This window comes from Solanum dulcamara, chromosome 5 (assembly GCF_947179165.1).
Source record: "Solanum dulcamara chromosome 5, daSolDulc1.2, whole genome shotgun sequence".
NCBI lineage: Eukaryota > Viridiplantae > Streptophyta > Magnoliopsida > Solanales > Solanaceae > Solanum > Solanum dulcamara.
The window spans coordinates 15,833,201-15,851,460 of NC_077241.1; positions in this window are offsets into that span (position 1 = coordinate 15,833,201).

Here is an 18,260-nt window from a genome sequence, read left to right on the forward strand (position 1 = left end):
GATGCCAAGTTTCACCTCTTAAAGAGGTGTATATATGTATGTTATGCTGAAATATATTTTATTTCAGCATGTTTATCCTTGGAAAAAAGAAGAGAAAAATATTGAAGGCATAGAGAGAGAGCTACGGATTGGCTTCTTCAAGGTAAGGCTCTGATTTTTGTTCCTTGAATTAATTATCTAGGGTAAACCACGATGAAATGAAGGTGTTAGTAATGTAAATTTATAATTTTGAGCAGCACCAAAAGTATACAAACAGTCTGCTAAAGTATCAGCACGTTAAGGAACTTCCAAAGCATATTTTCAGCAAGTTTGGGAAGTCGTTTGTTAAGGTATGGTGTGATTCTCTTTTCCCACATTATAGTAAGGGTTTGGAAATGTTATGAATGTATAAATATGGATTGGAAACATGAAAATATGCACTTTACAGCTGAAGAATGTTGCAGGTCATGTAGGGGCTGTTTTGACGAGATTCTAACGGGTTAAAGTTTGGCTAGTGTCATTGTTATTGTGGTGTTATATTAGGAGTTTTTTTTGGTGTTTCAGGGCTATAAACATGTCTAAATATGGGTATAAGTGATGCTGGTTCTAGACACATGACACCTATTTCATATGGTTAAGATTTTACGAAATAAAGATTGAAACCCATATTTTGGAGTCATAGTTTTGAGCGGGCTGTTCGGGACTTGTTTTGTGTAATTTTGAAGTGGTATAATTGTTTATTGGCTGCTGATTGTTGTTTTTTGTTTTTGTACTAATTGAAGATGTAATTGAAAGTTCGGATAGGGCGAGTTATAGAGGAGATTCTGCACGAATTCCACTAACTTCTTAACTAACTAATAGACTAGTTGAGAAAGGTGAATATGGAATTGATGCCTATGGGTGCTTGGTTGTGAATTTAGAAGCTGGATATTTAAAGTTTATTAATATGAGTATTATTTTCGTGTTAAAGAGGTTTAAAGAATGACAATGCAAACGTGGTTGTGACGCTACCCTTTCTTTTCTTTTGGCATATCTTCAAGTTAAATAATGAATGATATGAGATTGAGGGTAAATCTACTCATAAATGCCAAGCGTAATTCATGGTCCTCATTTATATATTGATGAAAGGACTCTTACAGTAATTGAACTAGGGCTTCTCAAGCCTTCCATATGTTAGGAAGTGATGAGTATGTAAAGCTATCCTTCCTTTCTCTTAGCGTATCTGATTCTTAAGTATGATGTGTATATGAAATGTGGGGACGAATCTACTCTTGAAGTTCCGAATATGATTCACGAACCCTACCTACTTCTAGAAGTGAAAGCTCCTATGCTAATTGAGTTAGGGCCTCTCACTGTCCCCTAGAGGATGAAAAGTAGAGGGTACGTAAAGCTATTTAGTTCCTCTTGGCATATAATTGATAGAAGTGTAGTGTGTATATCTGCGTATGCAAGTGGGGATAATCCCATGCATAAAGCCTCGATCATACCTATGATGACCCAACTCCATAGATCATGACTGGTGCTCAATTTGGGCACCCATATGTACCCTTAGCCCCACTGAGTATGTTAGAAGAATAAAAGAATAAGGAAATCAAAACAGATCGCTAGAGAGCGCACAAAAATAGATATGGCACATGAAGGCCGTTAAGGACATCACTGAACACAAGCCCAAAACATATATACAGAGCCTACAACACAAGTCTACAGACCTCTACAAAATGATAGCATAATCATATGACGGGACAGGGCCCCATCATACCCTTAACCAATGTGTAAAAATGTACAACAAAAAAGTTAGTACCAAAATAGGGCTCTGGACAAAGGAGCACTACCAACCAACAGGGTGGATGTCCTAAGTGGGCGGATACCAAACTGAGCGTCTGTACCTACGGGCATGTAACACAGCCCCCCGAAGATAGGGGGTTAGTAGGGACAATATACCAAGTATGTAAAGCATGAACTGTAATAAGTAAAGCCATTACCAGAAGAAAAGGTGCACCAATGAGCAAAATATCCAGAATATCAAAATGCTTTTCATAACCACAGATAATGTATGCAGAAAAACATATGCCATATCCGGCCCCATTACAGGACTCGATAAATAAAACGTGGTCGCCACCCCATCACTGGCACCATAGCACAGCATATATCCAGAGTAGGAAATATCTCCATAATAAATCATATTATATCAGATGGCCATATCATATCATATCATATCATATCATATCATATATGTACATGGCACATCATAACTCTGCAAAATCCATGTACAAGTCATGCCTGCCCCCTCACATCGGGAAAAGGCGAATAATGCACAGAGGTACGCACAATAACAAACCTGGACCGGGCTTAGTGAAAGAAGCATTGAGGCATCCATGAGTGTAGTAGTGAGAAACTAAATGCAATTTCAAAATACAAAATATTTCCAGAGACTTGATAACGCAACTCCGATGCCAAGTCATAAGAGAAATTGAGCGATAATCATAGTGCATGTCTTTCAGATATCACGATGGTCTATGTCAAAATAGTCTTTCCAAAATTGTTTCCATGTTTCAAAATATATTATGGGGCTCAATGGAATAATTAAATTAAGCTATATTTCAAAATCAAGACAAGAGTCATATCAAGTACCTTTTGAAAGTCACTATGGATTATATCAAAATAGAACTTATGGAATCATATACTTGTATCAAAGCATAATAAAATATCTTTTGGAAATAAAAAAACTGGCCATCCTAGTGGCTCTAGGAATAGGAACTTCTCGGGAATCATGTAAAATTCATATATTTGTTTCCATGCCAAAAGAAAGATTAGCTTTTCATACTTATGTCAAAAACATGTTAAAAGAAAGAATAAGCTTTACATACTTATACCAAAAACATGTGAAAAGGAGGAAACATTTTACATACCGCTTAAGGATTACTCCTAACACATTCGCCTCATCGTCTCTTGAACCTATTTATCATGAAAGTAGTTCTAAGGTTAGTGACCATTGACTTTCCAGCTTGTAATTCTACCATCAATTACCCATAGGAACCAATTCATTATTCACTTTTCTCGACTAGTCTCGACTAACCCCTAGTTGCCAAAATATATACTTTTATCAAACAATCAATATCAGAGTTCCAAAGGTTAGGATTACTTGTAGACGTAGGGAATAGGTACGGATACTTGTGCTTCATTTCCTCTTTCACTTTCCAAGGGGTCACCCATCCTAGTACTACTCTCGCCCAAGCACGCTTAACCTCGGAGTTCTGATGGAATCTGGTGCGTTATTGCTGGTATCCGGTGCGTTATGGCTGGTATGATCACATCCATCCCTTATGGGATATCGTTTGAAGTTTAAGCATTCCCATTTATATATGATAGCATCAGTTGATTTTCTCTTACACTTGTACTTCTTTTGTCCACTTCCCCTTTTATGGTGTATCCATGTCATAGTCTATTTATTTCTAACTCTCCAAATGCATATGAGTCCTTTCCAACCTATTTAGTATATTGCGCTATTTCCATATCTTCCTTTACATCACCTATACTTTAGGTTACCCATGTACGAAACCTTAATACAATCATGAGGTACTTAGAATCCTAAATATACAGTACCAACTCCAGTCTGAACACTGGTACTCGAGTAATATCCTTACTGTAGAAGTGAATTTAAAGCCACATTCCATTCATCCCAATCAGTAATTAGCTCTTCACCATTTATCCTAGTGTATCAACTCTGTCGGTGCCTTAATATGTTATTCTATCCATATCTAGGTGTCATCTATAAATCATCTTCTTAGGATCATAAGTCCCTTCCAATTTCATTTTACCATACCAGTATTGACCTTTGAAGATATATTACAATCCTATATCTCATTCTCTTTTTATTTCTAGGAAAATTTAGACAGAGTTTCCTCTGTATTTCTTACTATCTCAACACCTGCACGCGGGAAATGCCAACAATATCTCATAGGGCCAACATATATATTCATATCGTATCATATCGCAGCCACATAGAGCGCCCAATATCAACAACAGTAAAAAAATAATAGACTTACCTCATCTGCCCAACTCAAACTGCACTTGTTACCCTGCCCTGTCTAGTTTTCCTTTCCATTTTTAACTTTACATGTCAATCGTACTTCAATACCTCACCAAACATATATCTTTTGTACCTTTGATTACCTGCGTGCTTTGTAACTTCCAACATCGTCACTTACTTCTTTTATCGATGTATTCTTTCTACTTAAAGCACAGGTTAGTATGAGGAATTTTATTCCTTATGACTTGGCTCTATCGCATGATCTTAGATATGAAAGAAAGGTAACATACTAAATGACTTGTAGCCTCATGTTTATAGAAGTGGTGCATAACACACCGATAAACAAGACTCTACTAGACACGGTCTATAGACAATCCAAGGAGGAAGTGCTCTGATGCCACTTTTGTCATGACCCAACTTCATAGGTCGTAACCAGTGCCCGATTTGGGCACCAATACGTACCCTTAGCCCCACTTAGTATGTTAGCAGAATAAACAAATGAGGAAATCAAAATAGATCGCTAGAGAGTGCACGAAAATAGATGAGGCACACGAAGGCTCTTAAGGACGTCACTTAACACAAGCACAAAACACATATATAGAACCCACAACACAAGTCGACAGACCTCTATAGAACGATAGCATAATCATATGACACGACAGGTACCTATCGTACCCTTAACCAATGTGTACAAATGTACAACTGAAATGTTAGTACCAAAATAGGGCTACGGACAAAGAAGCACTGTCAACCAATAGGGTGGATGTCTTAAGAGAGCAGAGTAGCAAACCCAGCATCTGTACCTGCGGGCATGTAATGCAGCCCCCCCAAAAAAGAGGTCAGTACGGACAATGTACCGAGTATGTAAAGCATGGACTGTAATAAGTAAAGCCATTACCAGAATAGAAGGTGCAAAAATGAGCAAAATATCCAGAATATCAAAATGTTTTTCATAACAAATCATATCATATCAGATGGCCATATCAGATCATATCATATCATATGTGTACATGGCATATCATAATTCCAAAAAACCCATGTACAGGTCGTACTGCCCCCTCACATCGGGAAATGACGAACAATGCAAGGATGTACGCACGATAACAAACCTGGCCTGAGCTCAGTGAAAGAAGCATTGAGGCATCAATGAGTAGAGTAGTGAGAAACTTAATGCAATTTCAAAATACAAAATATTTCCAGAGACTCGATAACGTAACTCCGATGCCAAGTCATATAAGAGAAATTGAACGAGAATCATAGTGTATGTCTTTCAGATGTAACGATGGCCTATGTCAAAATAGTCTTTCTAAAATCATTTCCATGTTTCAAAATATATTATGTGGCTCAATGAAATAATTAAAATAAGCTATCGTTCAAAATCAAGACGAGTCATATGAACTATCTTTTTAAAGTCACTATGGATTATATCAAAATAGAACTTCTGGAATCATATAGTCGTATCAAAGTGTAATAAAATATCTTTTGAAAATCAAGAAACTGGCCATCCTAGTGGCTCTAGGAATAAGAACTTCTCGGGAATCATATAAAATTCATATATTTGTTTTCATGCCAAAAGAAAGATTAGCTTTTCATACTTATGTCAAAAACATGCCAAAAGAAAGAATAAGATTTACATACTTATACAAAAAACATGCAAAAAGGAGGAAACGTTTTACATACCTCTTACGGATTACTCTTAGCACGTTTACCTCATCGTCTCTTGAACCTATTTAACTTGAAAGTAATTCTAAGGTTAGTGACCTTCGACTTTCCATCTTGTAATTCTACCACCAATTACCCATAGGAACCAATTCCTTATTCACTTTTCTCTACTAGTCTCGACTAACTAGCAGCCAATGCATGACCATACTATCACGACCAAACCCCATAGGCCGCAACTGGGTTCCGACCTGGACCCTCTTATGCATATCTATCATCTACACTTAAGTTGAACTATGTGCGATGTTATACTATGCACAAAAACCCAATGGGTCAAAAACGTTTTTCATCTACTTGTAACTCCTTTCACCTGTATCGTAACATGAAAGGGAACGCAAGCTGATAAGGCTGCCATAATACAAAAACATTTGCAGTATACCGTATGAGCATAATTGAAACAAATATATAATCAACCCACATACACATGTCTACAGACATCTAAGAGTATTAATAACAACATATGGCAGGATAAAGCCCCCGTCGTACCCCTGAATATATAAATATATACATAGAAGGTCTAGTACCCAAAAGCTTGGCTCCGATTCAATGGAGCTTCTCCCAAACTTACTAAGTGGAACCCTAAGCTGGCGGATCCCCAAAATGTGCGTCTGTACCTGCGGGCATGAAATACAGCCCCCCAAAGAAAGGAGGGTCAGTACAATACATGTACTGAGTATATAAAGCATAACATAGCTTAAACGACCTTTCAACTAAAATAGGGATGCAGGCAATAAATATAACAGTTAATGAATCACTATACCTGCACTGTGTGAAATGAGGGCGTGTATATCTTCCTCACATACCGTACTCGCCCTTTTGTGGGACTCGGGGTTACAAATGTATCACTATGTTTTCATATGCATGCCTATATACTGTATTTGGCCCTTTAGTGAGGGACTCAGTGAAGCTGTCATTTCATCGTATATCATGCCCGGCCCTTCATGGGACGCTGTGAATAATCTATTAGAAGCATACGCGAGTAGAGTAGTGAATAACCATATGCAAATGAATTCATCATTTAAGGCTCAATAAAATGGTCAAATGAACCGTCATTTGGAAACTAGGGTAGGAATCATCTCCAATACCCTCTAGATGCCATTAGGGTCTATGTCAACTGGAGCCTCACCTTCACAGTCATACGTTACTATAGTATAAACCAGCTTATAGAAGTTCGAGGATTGGCTATCTCCGAGCCTTTTAAACAGAGGAGCTTTTTTGTACCAATCCCTATTCAATCGTATATAAGATATGAGGAATAGGAGCTTAACTCCTTTAAGAGTCTTAACAGCTATAAGTGAACCAGAACCATGTATCAAGGAAGTGCCAAACAGCTTATGGAACCGAGGACATTTGTTATTGTAGGGTACTTAGGAATAAGAGCTTATATCTCCACTTACTATTCAACACATAAAAGACTCGAGAGTAGTGGCTCAACCGCCTTTAGAGTTTTAGCATTCAGACGTGGATAAGAGTCATGAGTCACGCTCGAAGCTTATGAATAGAGTTACCCCAAACTTCATAAACACATCGTTCGTAACCTATATCTAGGACATACCAAAAAGAAAAAGGATGGGCTTTACATACATTGGAAACATGCCAAACCAAGGGAGAGATAGGCCTTACCTACTTACTACTTTCCTTCATACAGAAGACTTGAGAGGCAATATCTCACTTATTGTAGGAGTTCTAACATAAAGAAATAGGTAAGAGGCATGAATCTTTCTCGAAGCTTTAGGAATGGAATTATCCTCAGAGCACATATTACATTCCACTTATAGCTAAGAAATGACAAAAGAAAGAAAGCGATAAACTTTACATACTTATGCCAAAAATATGTCAAGAGAAAGAAGGTAGCTTCATATACCTCTTATTGATTGCTTTTAACCCGGCTTGTCGCGTTTTCCTCTGAACCTATCTAATAAGGAGGTAACACTAATATTAATAATATTTAACTTTCCAGCCTCTAAATCCACAACCAAGCACCTACATGAATCAATTCCTTATCCTCCTTGCATGATTGGTCTCGACTAGTCTTTTAGTTAGTAAAGGAGTTAGTGGAAATCGGGCAGCATCTCCTCTATAACTTCTCCTATCTGAACTTTTAATTTAATCCCCAAACATTAGAAGACAACCAAAAACAACAATCAGCAGATCATATGCAATTAAAATATGGCAACATTATGCAATACAAGCTTCCAACAACTCGCTTAAAATTACGAGACCAAAATAGGGTTTTTAGTCGCTATTTTGTAAAATCTTTAACCGTATGGAATAGAGGGTCGTGTGGATGCAACCAGAAGCTCCCACACTCCTTTTGGAACGTTTTCCATCCCTTCAACATACAATAAAAGCACATGCAAGCCCAGCACAACAGCCACAACACCCTACTCGACATTCGATTTAACTATGACGGCCTTAGTTTAGTTTGTTTCCAACATCAAGCATCCTTTTGCAATTTTTATAGTTCCAGACACATATAATATGTGAAATACACTCCATAAACACACCATAAACTCCAAATTGAAAGTAAAACCCTTACCTTACCCGAAATTGGCCAAAGCTTGCCAAAATTCACCTCGGAAGTTCTTCTATTGCGGCAGAAACGTTGTGGCTGCTTGTTACCCTTTTGATTAGTCTCCAAACAGAAACTTTACATTATTAACACATTCATATAATGTCCAAAAACTTACCAAAACGTGGGAGAATAGAACCAGGTAATACCTTGCTAAAACTTGCTAAAACTTGTCTCGAAGTTCTCTTAACACGCTAAAAATTAACGGACTGTTTGTATCTCTTTCTTGCTGACCCAAAATGATATTTTATGCTATGACACACTTTCATGTAGCCATGGGATACCTTGAATAATTATTTCATGGAATGAAATAGGAGGGCTTACCTTGCTTGACCAAATCCGTAGCTCTCTCTCCATGTTCTCTAAGTTTTTCTCCAATTTTTTTAAGTGTAAAGATGCTGAAAATAAGACCCTTACTCATAAGATGACTAATATACAACCTTCCTTAGAGGGTGACACGTGCCATCCCCTAAGGCTGACACGTGTCAAGCCCTTAGGCAGCCATATCATCTCATGCAACCAATCCCAAGCCGCCACGTGGCAGGTGGGGGTCTACCCCAAGCAGGTGAGCCACCTACTTAGTCTAGTAGGTGCGTCACCTACTTCTCACCTGGTTGCTTCATTTTTGTGGGTTCGTAATCTCATCTTACTTTAAGAGCCTATATATTCCTTGCTACTTATGCTCGACGTGTACTCAAGTAGCTTAATTATATAAGACATCCAAGTCGGTGGCGTATGTGAGTAAGTCGAGTCCTATGACCCATTACTTGGCCTCCAACTCCTTCCGGATTCTTATAACTCTATTTCCAATCTTCCTTATTATTGGGGTATTTCATTCTCCCCTCCTTAGAGTTATTTGATAGCGTTATAGATTATCAGACTCACATAACGAATTCTAAGAAACTTAAGAGCCTCCCTAGAAACTTAAGAAGTTTAAGAAGCGTTCCAAGGTACCAAAGTACAGGGTGTAACACATACCACTGCAACATTACCTAAAGCAAGTCCCAAATAGCCCGCTCAAAACTATTATACCAAAAGAGGGGTTTTAATCTCTATTTCGTAAAACCTTTAACCATACGTAATGAGGGGTCATGCGGCTGCAACCAAAAGCTTCCACACCCATTTTTGAACACTTTCAATCCCTGCAACACACAATCTATCCACATGCAAGCACAGCACATCAACCACAATACACTACTCGACTTCGATTTAACTATAACGGCCTTAGCTTAGTTTGTTTCTAATGTCAAGCAACCTTGTGAAATTTTTATACTTACAGACACAGATAAGACGTGTAATACACTCCATAACAATACCATAAACTCCAAATTGAAAGAAAAACCCTTACCTTACCCGAAATTGGCCAAAGCTTGCCAAAACTCGCCTCGGAAGTTCCTTAATTGCGACTGAAACGTTGTGGTTGTTTGCTATCAATTTTGTGCTACTCCAAACCATAAACTTACATTATTAACACCTTCATATCATTATGGTATACTGTAGATAATTAATTTATAGAAAGAAATCGGGGCTTACCTTTCACTTTGGCCAAGCCGTCGCCCCTCTCTCTTAGCCTCCTAGGGTTTCCTTTTTCTTTTCCTTTAAATTCAAGGCTTTTTTGTGATAAATTCAGCCTTAAGACACATGTATATACATGTACTTAGGAGGTGACATGTGGCATCGCCCTAGAGGTGACATATGGCAGCCCCCCTAGGGCGCCACCTTATCCATGCATCTAATCCAAAGCCGCCATGTGGTAGCATGGGACCCACCTCAAGTAGGTGAATCACCTACTTAATCCAAGTAGGTGCATCACCTACTTATTTCAAGTAGGTACTACATCTTTTTATTTCTATTCTGTGGATTCGTAATCTCGTCTCACTTTAAGAGCGTATGTATCCCTTGCTACTTAAGCTCGATGTGAACTCAAGTAGCTTAGTTATATAATACATCCAAGTCAGTGGCGTACGTGAGTAAGTCGAGTCCTACGACCCATTACCTGGCCTCCAACTCCTTCCAGATTCTTATAACCCTATTTCCAATCTTTCTTATTATTGGAGTATCTCATTCTCCCCTCCTTAGAGTTGTTTGATAGCGTTATTTATTATCCAACTCACATGAAGACTTCTAATAAACTTAAGAGCTTTCCTAAAAACTTAAGAATCTTAAGAAGTATTCCAAGTTACCAAAGTACGGGTTGTAATAATACCTCCTGGTCCTTATCCACTTCTGAATATTAGAACGCCTATGGTAGTTGAGTTATTATCTCTCGAACTCCTTTGGGATAGGAAGTGATTAACAGGTAAAGCCTACCCTTCCTTTTGTTTGACATGTCTTAAAGATAGATGATACATGATACGATCTCTAGGGTAATTTCATTCTTAAGCTCTGAATACGCTATATGTCTCTTATTCACTCATTGGCAGGAAAACTCTCATTGTAGTTGAGCCACCTTCCCTGAACCATTTATATGTCGATTAGGGGTGGGATGTAAAGCCCCTATTCCTAAGGACTCTGTGATGATAGATGTCCCTGATTTCCTTAAGCCGGTTGGCATTACCCTAAAATATGTCTACAACTCCTGAGACTTCACTTAATGTATCCTTAGTAGCACTCAAAGGGCACCTGAGATGATTATTATCTTGATCCATGAATGATAGTTCTGTATGACTACCTTATTAAGTTTTAGATAATAATCCACCTGTGTGTGGTTGCTTATGACACTTAGTCCCATAATAGGCTGGGTACCGTATATAATGACATAATGATGACACTGAGTCCCCTAGAGGGCTGGGTATGGTATATGATTATATGACGATGACACCGAGTCCTATAAAGGGATGGGTATGGTATATGATAATATGATGACACCGAGTCCCATAAAAGGTCGGGTACGATATATGATAATGTGATGACATCGAGTCCCATAAAGGGTCGGGTATGGTATATGTATACAATGATATAATATGATGATGTGGTATTGAGGTATGATATACGATTAAGGCCCCAAACCCCATAATGGGCTGGGTGCGATATATGATAATGATGTGCATGATTTGCCTCGTAGGACGCAAGTACTGTGCCTTATTGAGTATCATATTTATTTCCTAGATCTCTACTTCAAATGTGACTTCGTTTATGAAATATTATGCTTTGTATATTGAGTACATATATCGTACTGACCCCTCTTTCCTCGAGGGGTTGTGTTTCATGCCCGCAAGTACGGATGCATATTTCGAGGATCCGCTAGCTTAGGATTCCACTCAGTAAGTTTGGAAGAAGCTTCATTATATCGGAGCTGAGTTTGGGGGTACCGAACCTATGATGTATACAACAACAATAACAACAACAATAACCCAGTGAAATCCCACAACATGAGGTCTGGGGAGGGTAGAATGTACGCAGACCTTACTCCTACCAAGGTAGGACGGCTGTTTCCTGGAGACCCTCGGCTCAGTAAAAGCATAAATGCATAAAAAATGTTAGATAAGAATAGAAAATTAAAAGCTTTATGAGAAAAACAACAAACAAATAACGAATAAATAACAAATAAATACAAATAAATAAATACTAATAACAAATAACGATTAAATAAATAATGAAAGCATCACAGGTAAAATTGAGTAATCAAAGCATAGAAAGTAATAAATAATAACAGAAATAACAGAAATCAGAAGTCAAAGCGCAAGAGATCGTAATGCACTACTACACCTATGAATAGAGAAGAATAACGAGACTATGAACTAGCCCTATGATGTATATATTTGTTTATTTAGAGGTACGGCGGGGGCCCTGTCCCGCCATATGTTGATGTTACTATTCTTAGAGGTCTGTAGTCATGTGTATGTGGATTAAGTGTAAGTTGTCTCAATTGTTCCTATACGATGTGCTGTAAATGTTTTTATGTTATGGAAGCCTTGTCGGCTTGTATGCCCTTTCATGATATGGTACGAATGAAAGAGGCTACATGTACCTGAAAATGTTTTGACTCATTGGGGTTTTTGGGTATAGTTTCACATTACGCATAGTTCAATTTGGCTACATTTAATAGTCATGTACACAGGGGTCTAGGTCGGACCCCAGTCGCAGTCTATGGGGTTGGGTCGTGATACATTAATCTTATTGTGATTTTCAAGTGCTATCAAGTTTATCTCATGTTTTCACGTTATATGGTCATGTATCAAATGTTCATATTGATTATGTCTGATTGTTCTTTTTAATGCATGTTCTCACATACTTAGTACATTTAATGTACTGACACATACTTTTTCCTACATTGTATTATAATACATGGTCTGATGATCATCACTCGCATCTCGCTCATGGCTAGATATTGAGTTGCTACATACTTATTCGTGAGTCCTCATAATTTAAGGAGGCGACATTTATGATCTCTTATCACTTACTATAACTTTTTCTTCTTATATTGTTGAGATAAGAACTTTTCCTATGCCTTATCTAGACTAGTAGAGTCATGTTAGATTGGAGTTGTTTATGTTATCCCATTTTTTCGGAGATTAGTTTTATTTCTCTTTATCTAGATAGTCATGTTGAGACTTATTTTCTGCATTCATGTTTTAGATTCTTGCTTCCTATTTTACTTATATATGCTCATGTATGATATGCTAAGAAGTTTGGTTTGGGGTTCGTGGGATCCTAATTGTCGTGTCACGTCTAGGGCCTAGTTTGAGTTATGACATGAATACTCAACTATGTCAATTTTTTAGGACATAGAAGGTCATATGAAAATTAATACCCAAGTTTAGAGGTCAGGGTCGAACAACAAGAATTGGTAGAATGGTATGACTCTTAATTGATTTGTCAATTCAAATCAAACTAGAAATTGAATTTTGCATACACACACCTGTGCGCGCCCACACAAACACACACACTCACACACAAGAGCGCGCGTGCACACACACATACATATATATAATAGGGATTCAATATCGAGTACCCAAATAGAGAATTAACATAAAGAAGATCTACCAAGGATGGTAAACACTAGGGATGTGTGCATTGCATTGGGATTTCAACTCAGTAGGTATATATTGATAAAAACCAAATTGATTGATACATGGATAGTTCTTGGTCTAGGCTACGTTTGATATTGTCTCGAACTATAAAACATATGTCCCTTGGTGTCATGACCTAAATCCGGTCCATGATGGCACCTACTATAGTCCCCAAGTAGTCAAGCCAAACCCAACTCAAAAACGGAAGTCAAACATTAATTTAAATTAATAGGTAGCAACATAAAAGGGCGGAAGAAGGAATAATATAATAAAAGAGATCGGACCAAGGTATAGATGTGTAAATATGATAGAAAATATACAAAAGGCCCGAAAGTGACCAAAACTAATGAACTGACTCTAGAACAACCCCGAACATGGTGTCACCTATATAGGAGCTACTAAGTTCAAAAGATGACAATATATATATATATACAATATAGAAACTGACTATCCAAAATACAAAATACAAGGCAGTAAACAAAAAGAAAGGTAGCAAGTCTCTGAACGTGGGGAGCTCACTACAATCCGGATATGGCAAAAGTATGTATGATCAGGCGTGTGCTGGGGGTGGCTCAAACTGAATAGTCCTCTATGACTGACCATCAGTTCGGGGGTAGAAAGCTCTGCTAAGATCAACTCGGGTACCCATCTCTCTGTTAATAGACCTCCAGAAATGCAAAGTGAAAAGAGTACCATGGTGTGACATGATAGATACCGACACCCCATGCAATCGGACAACCTCAATGTAAATATATGCCAACCTCTCTGAAGTATAGGTAGTCTGAACTGGTAAGAAGTGAGCACACTTGGACAATCGATCTAGGATGAACCAAATAGAATCAAAGCCGAGGAGGTATACGATAAACCCACTAAAATGTCCATAACTATCCACTCCCATTTCCATCATGAAATGGGTAATCGCTGGGTCAAACCACCTAGCCTTTGATGCTCAAACTTAACCTACTGACAGTTCAAGCACCTAGCTACAAAGGATGAAATACCCTAATTCATCCCATACTGCTAGTAATGCTACCGTAGGTCATGATGAATCTTTGCTGCACTAGGATGAATGGAATATCTGGAACAATGCGCAACCTCAAGAATCAGCCTGACTAAATCTCCAACTCTAGGAGCAGAGATACTGCCCTCGATCCCATAATGGCCTCCAACTCTAAGGTTGCCTTCCTAGCCTTCCTTCTGAGCACCCCATCATGAATCACCTTCAGCTATGGTTCATCAAACAATTGTGTCTAAATTTGCTCCATCAAGAAAGACCTAGCCTCTATAATAGAAAGTACCCTGCCCGACTCAGAAATGTTAAGATGAACAATTTGGTTAGCCAAGGACTGAATGTTCAAAGCTAAAGGTTGCTCCTCAAATGATAAGAATGTCAAACTCCCCATACTCACCACCTTTAGTAACTCCAACCTCCTAGGTTGTCTCAAATTAATATATTTCTTGCTGAAGATGTACTAAAGACTACAATGGTCAGTGTAAATCTCATAATTGGCACAAAACAAATAATTCCTCCAAATCTAAATTGCAAAGATAACTGCCACTAACTCTAAATCATGTGGGGGGTAGTTCCACTCATGCGCCTTCAGCTGCTTGGAAGCATATACAGTAACTCTACCCTGCTGCATCAAAACACAACTCAATCCAACACCTGAAGCATCACAATACACTATAAATCCCTAGTGTTCAATAGGAAGAGTAAGAATCAAAGCTGAAGTCAACAAGGCCTTGACCTTCAGAAACCTTGCCTCACACTCATCAAACTAATGGAAAGGAACATTAACCTGAGTCAATCTGGACAAAGGCACTGCTATATAAGAGAACCTCTCCATAAACCATCTGAAATATCTTGCTAACCCAATGAAATTGCGAACCTCAATAAGAGAAGTGGGCCTACCCTAATCATGAACTACTGTGATCTTTGCTGGATGTATCATAATCCCATCCTTGGGCACTATGTCCCCTAATAAACACACATAGTCATTGTCCCATCCTTCTTCTTCATGAATAGAATATGAACATCTTAGGGAGACACATTAGGTCTGATAAACCCCTTATTCAAAAGGTCCTAGAGTTGTACATTAAGCTCCCTCAACTTAACTAGAGCCATCCGGTATTGTGGAATAGAGACATGTTGTGTACCCAACGCAACATGAATACCGAAATTAATATCATGCTCAGGAGGAAGACTAGGTAGATTAGTGGGAAAGACATCAGGGAATACTCGAACCACCAAACTGAATCAAAAGAAGGAGTGTCAGTACTAGAGTTATAGACATAAGAAAGATAGGCTAGACATCCATTTCCTACTAACTGTTTATCCCTGATGATGGAGATCACACTACACGACACATGACTAGCTACATGAAGAGTAGACAAATAATCCATGCCTAGAATCAAGTCAAAGTTCACCATATCTAGCACAATCAAGTATGCTCTTGTATCATACCCCAAAATGGTCACCAAACAGGATCGATACACCCGATCCATAACTAAAGAATTACCTACAAGGGTAGATACATGTATAGGCATAAGAAAAAGCTCACATAAAACATCTTATCGAGTAGCACAATGAGTAGACACATATGCATAAGTAGACCCTGGATCAAATATAGTATAGGCAGGCTAATAAGAGATAGAGATCGTACCTGTGATTACGACATTTGATGTCTCCACCTCTAATACCTAGAAAAGTATACATGTGGTTGCATCCACCTCTATGACCTGTTGGGCCTACTTGGGGGCCACCCCTATTACTTAAAAATCACCTTTGCTACCCTGTGCACCTTCCTTACTGACTTTGGCATATGCAGTGGATGATAGTGGGACACACACTAAAAAGGTGGCCTATCACACCACACTCATAGCACGGCCTTATAAGAACCTCTCTGTGATATCCCAGCTGAACCTGAATGGCCACCACGGCCTAAGTACCAGAAGTCTAACCTAGAGAAGACTAACCTAAAGTCTGGCTGCTCTGACTGCTGGCACCCATTTATCCACCATCTTTAAGCTATAAGGCTACCTGAACTAGTCTTCTAGGTGGATACTATTGTGGATGACCTCTACCAAATAAACCTCGACCATGCAACTAACGTCCACTAAAATTGGCCTGACGGCAAGGCCTCTTTTTGCTGCCTCTGTAGGCTTCACTACGAATAGCCTTAATAAGACTAGCATGATCTACTATCTACAAGAATGAATAGCCCCGATGCAACTAACTTCTCTATAGCAAACCTCAAAGAAACATATAATCCTTCGACAAATGGGCAAACCTGCTCCACCTCTGTCGGCATAATCATTGTGTAATATTTGGATAATTCATAAAACTGAGACTTATACTGTCTAACTATTATCGATCTGTATACCATTGTTGTAAACTCATATCTTAGCCTCTCCCTCAAACTGTGGTTATATAATTCTCTAAGAAAGCCATGGAGAACTAAGTCCATGACATTAGCAACGATCCCACGGGTCTGCATCTAAGATAATATCTCCACTACTGCTTTGCTGGTCCATCCAACTAGAAAGTAGTGTAATCAAATCTACGGGACAATACCAGCCCAATGCTATGCAACTTCTCCTGAAATTTGAAGGATTGAGATTTCTTCGACGAGGGTCTATAATTTATTGGAAAATCCTTCAATTCAAACAAACTATGCTATCAATTAAGAAAAGGCATTCTAGACTCATTGGAATTTATGGGATGACCAACGGAGGTCTTCTTGTCGAAATATTGGCCAAAGACAACACTTTCAAAGAAAACACTTAAAATGCTTAAAAGGCCTAAAGCTCATTTTGGGCACCTTGTGGACCAAAGCAAAGGTCGTTCTAGACTAAACTCAGCATTTCAAAGCTCACCACATTGACAGAAGTTTCATCTAAGTGCGTTTACTCAAAGTATTGACCGAAGTCGAAATTAGCCAAAATAATAAAGTTAAAACAGTAAATCCTACAAATCTCAAAATGAAGACTCCCAAACTCAAACCAACATTCATTCCAGACAAAAATGGATCTTACAAAGCTGATGGAACCATCAAAATTTCCATACGATGATTGAATCTCTGGATGTTGACTAAAATCAACTTTTTCACTATAACTTCTAAAAAGGGAAAATCTTGCATCAAGCTCACCCAATCACCTCGAAGAGTGTGCTATCCATTCCAACACCACACAAGGGATACAAAGGAGCTATGGGGTTAGGAACAATGGTAAAATCATTCAAAATCACATAAATGACCTTGGAGGTCATTACACTTGGATTCTCTCGAACACCAGGACCATTTCCAATTAAGCACAAAATATTGCTTGAGTAGATAGCTTATCTGTAGCTCATATAATAAAATGGTAAATTATTTGCATAATCCCATCACTTGATCAAACCCATAGAATAATTTAATCATGTCCTCACTATTGAATCTTACCCAACTTCATTTAGCTTTTTCTAGCCAAAATGGTATTAGCGAGTTGAATCAATATTTTCAACCACTGATTCTTGATTAAACAATCAAGAAAACAATAGATCCACGCTATACAATCAATTTTAGAAATAATCAATGAATACTCATTGGGTTTTACACCCATATTTTGTGCACACACCCCTAGTTAAGGATTTAGCTGCCCATGAAAGAACAGATCGATACAATACCCATAAAGCAAAGTTCCATTTCAAGCTAAATAACCAAAATCTCAAATAAATACTTGGGAAGATATAAATCTCAAGTTTCTTCTTCTACAAACAAAGGTAGTTCTTCTCTATTCTACAAAAGTATTCTAAAAAGTAAATGAAAGAGTATATGTCTATCCCTAATTGGGAAGAAGATAAAGGTACATAATTATATAATTCTCAATTTAGTCCTCGAAACTTTCCACAGGAAACATTTGACTCCATAAGTACATTTTTCTCCTTGAGCTTCTAATTCATGACTTGTAA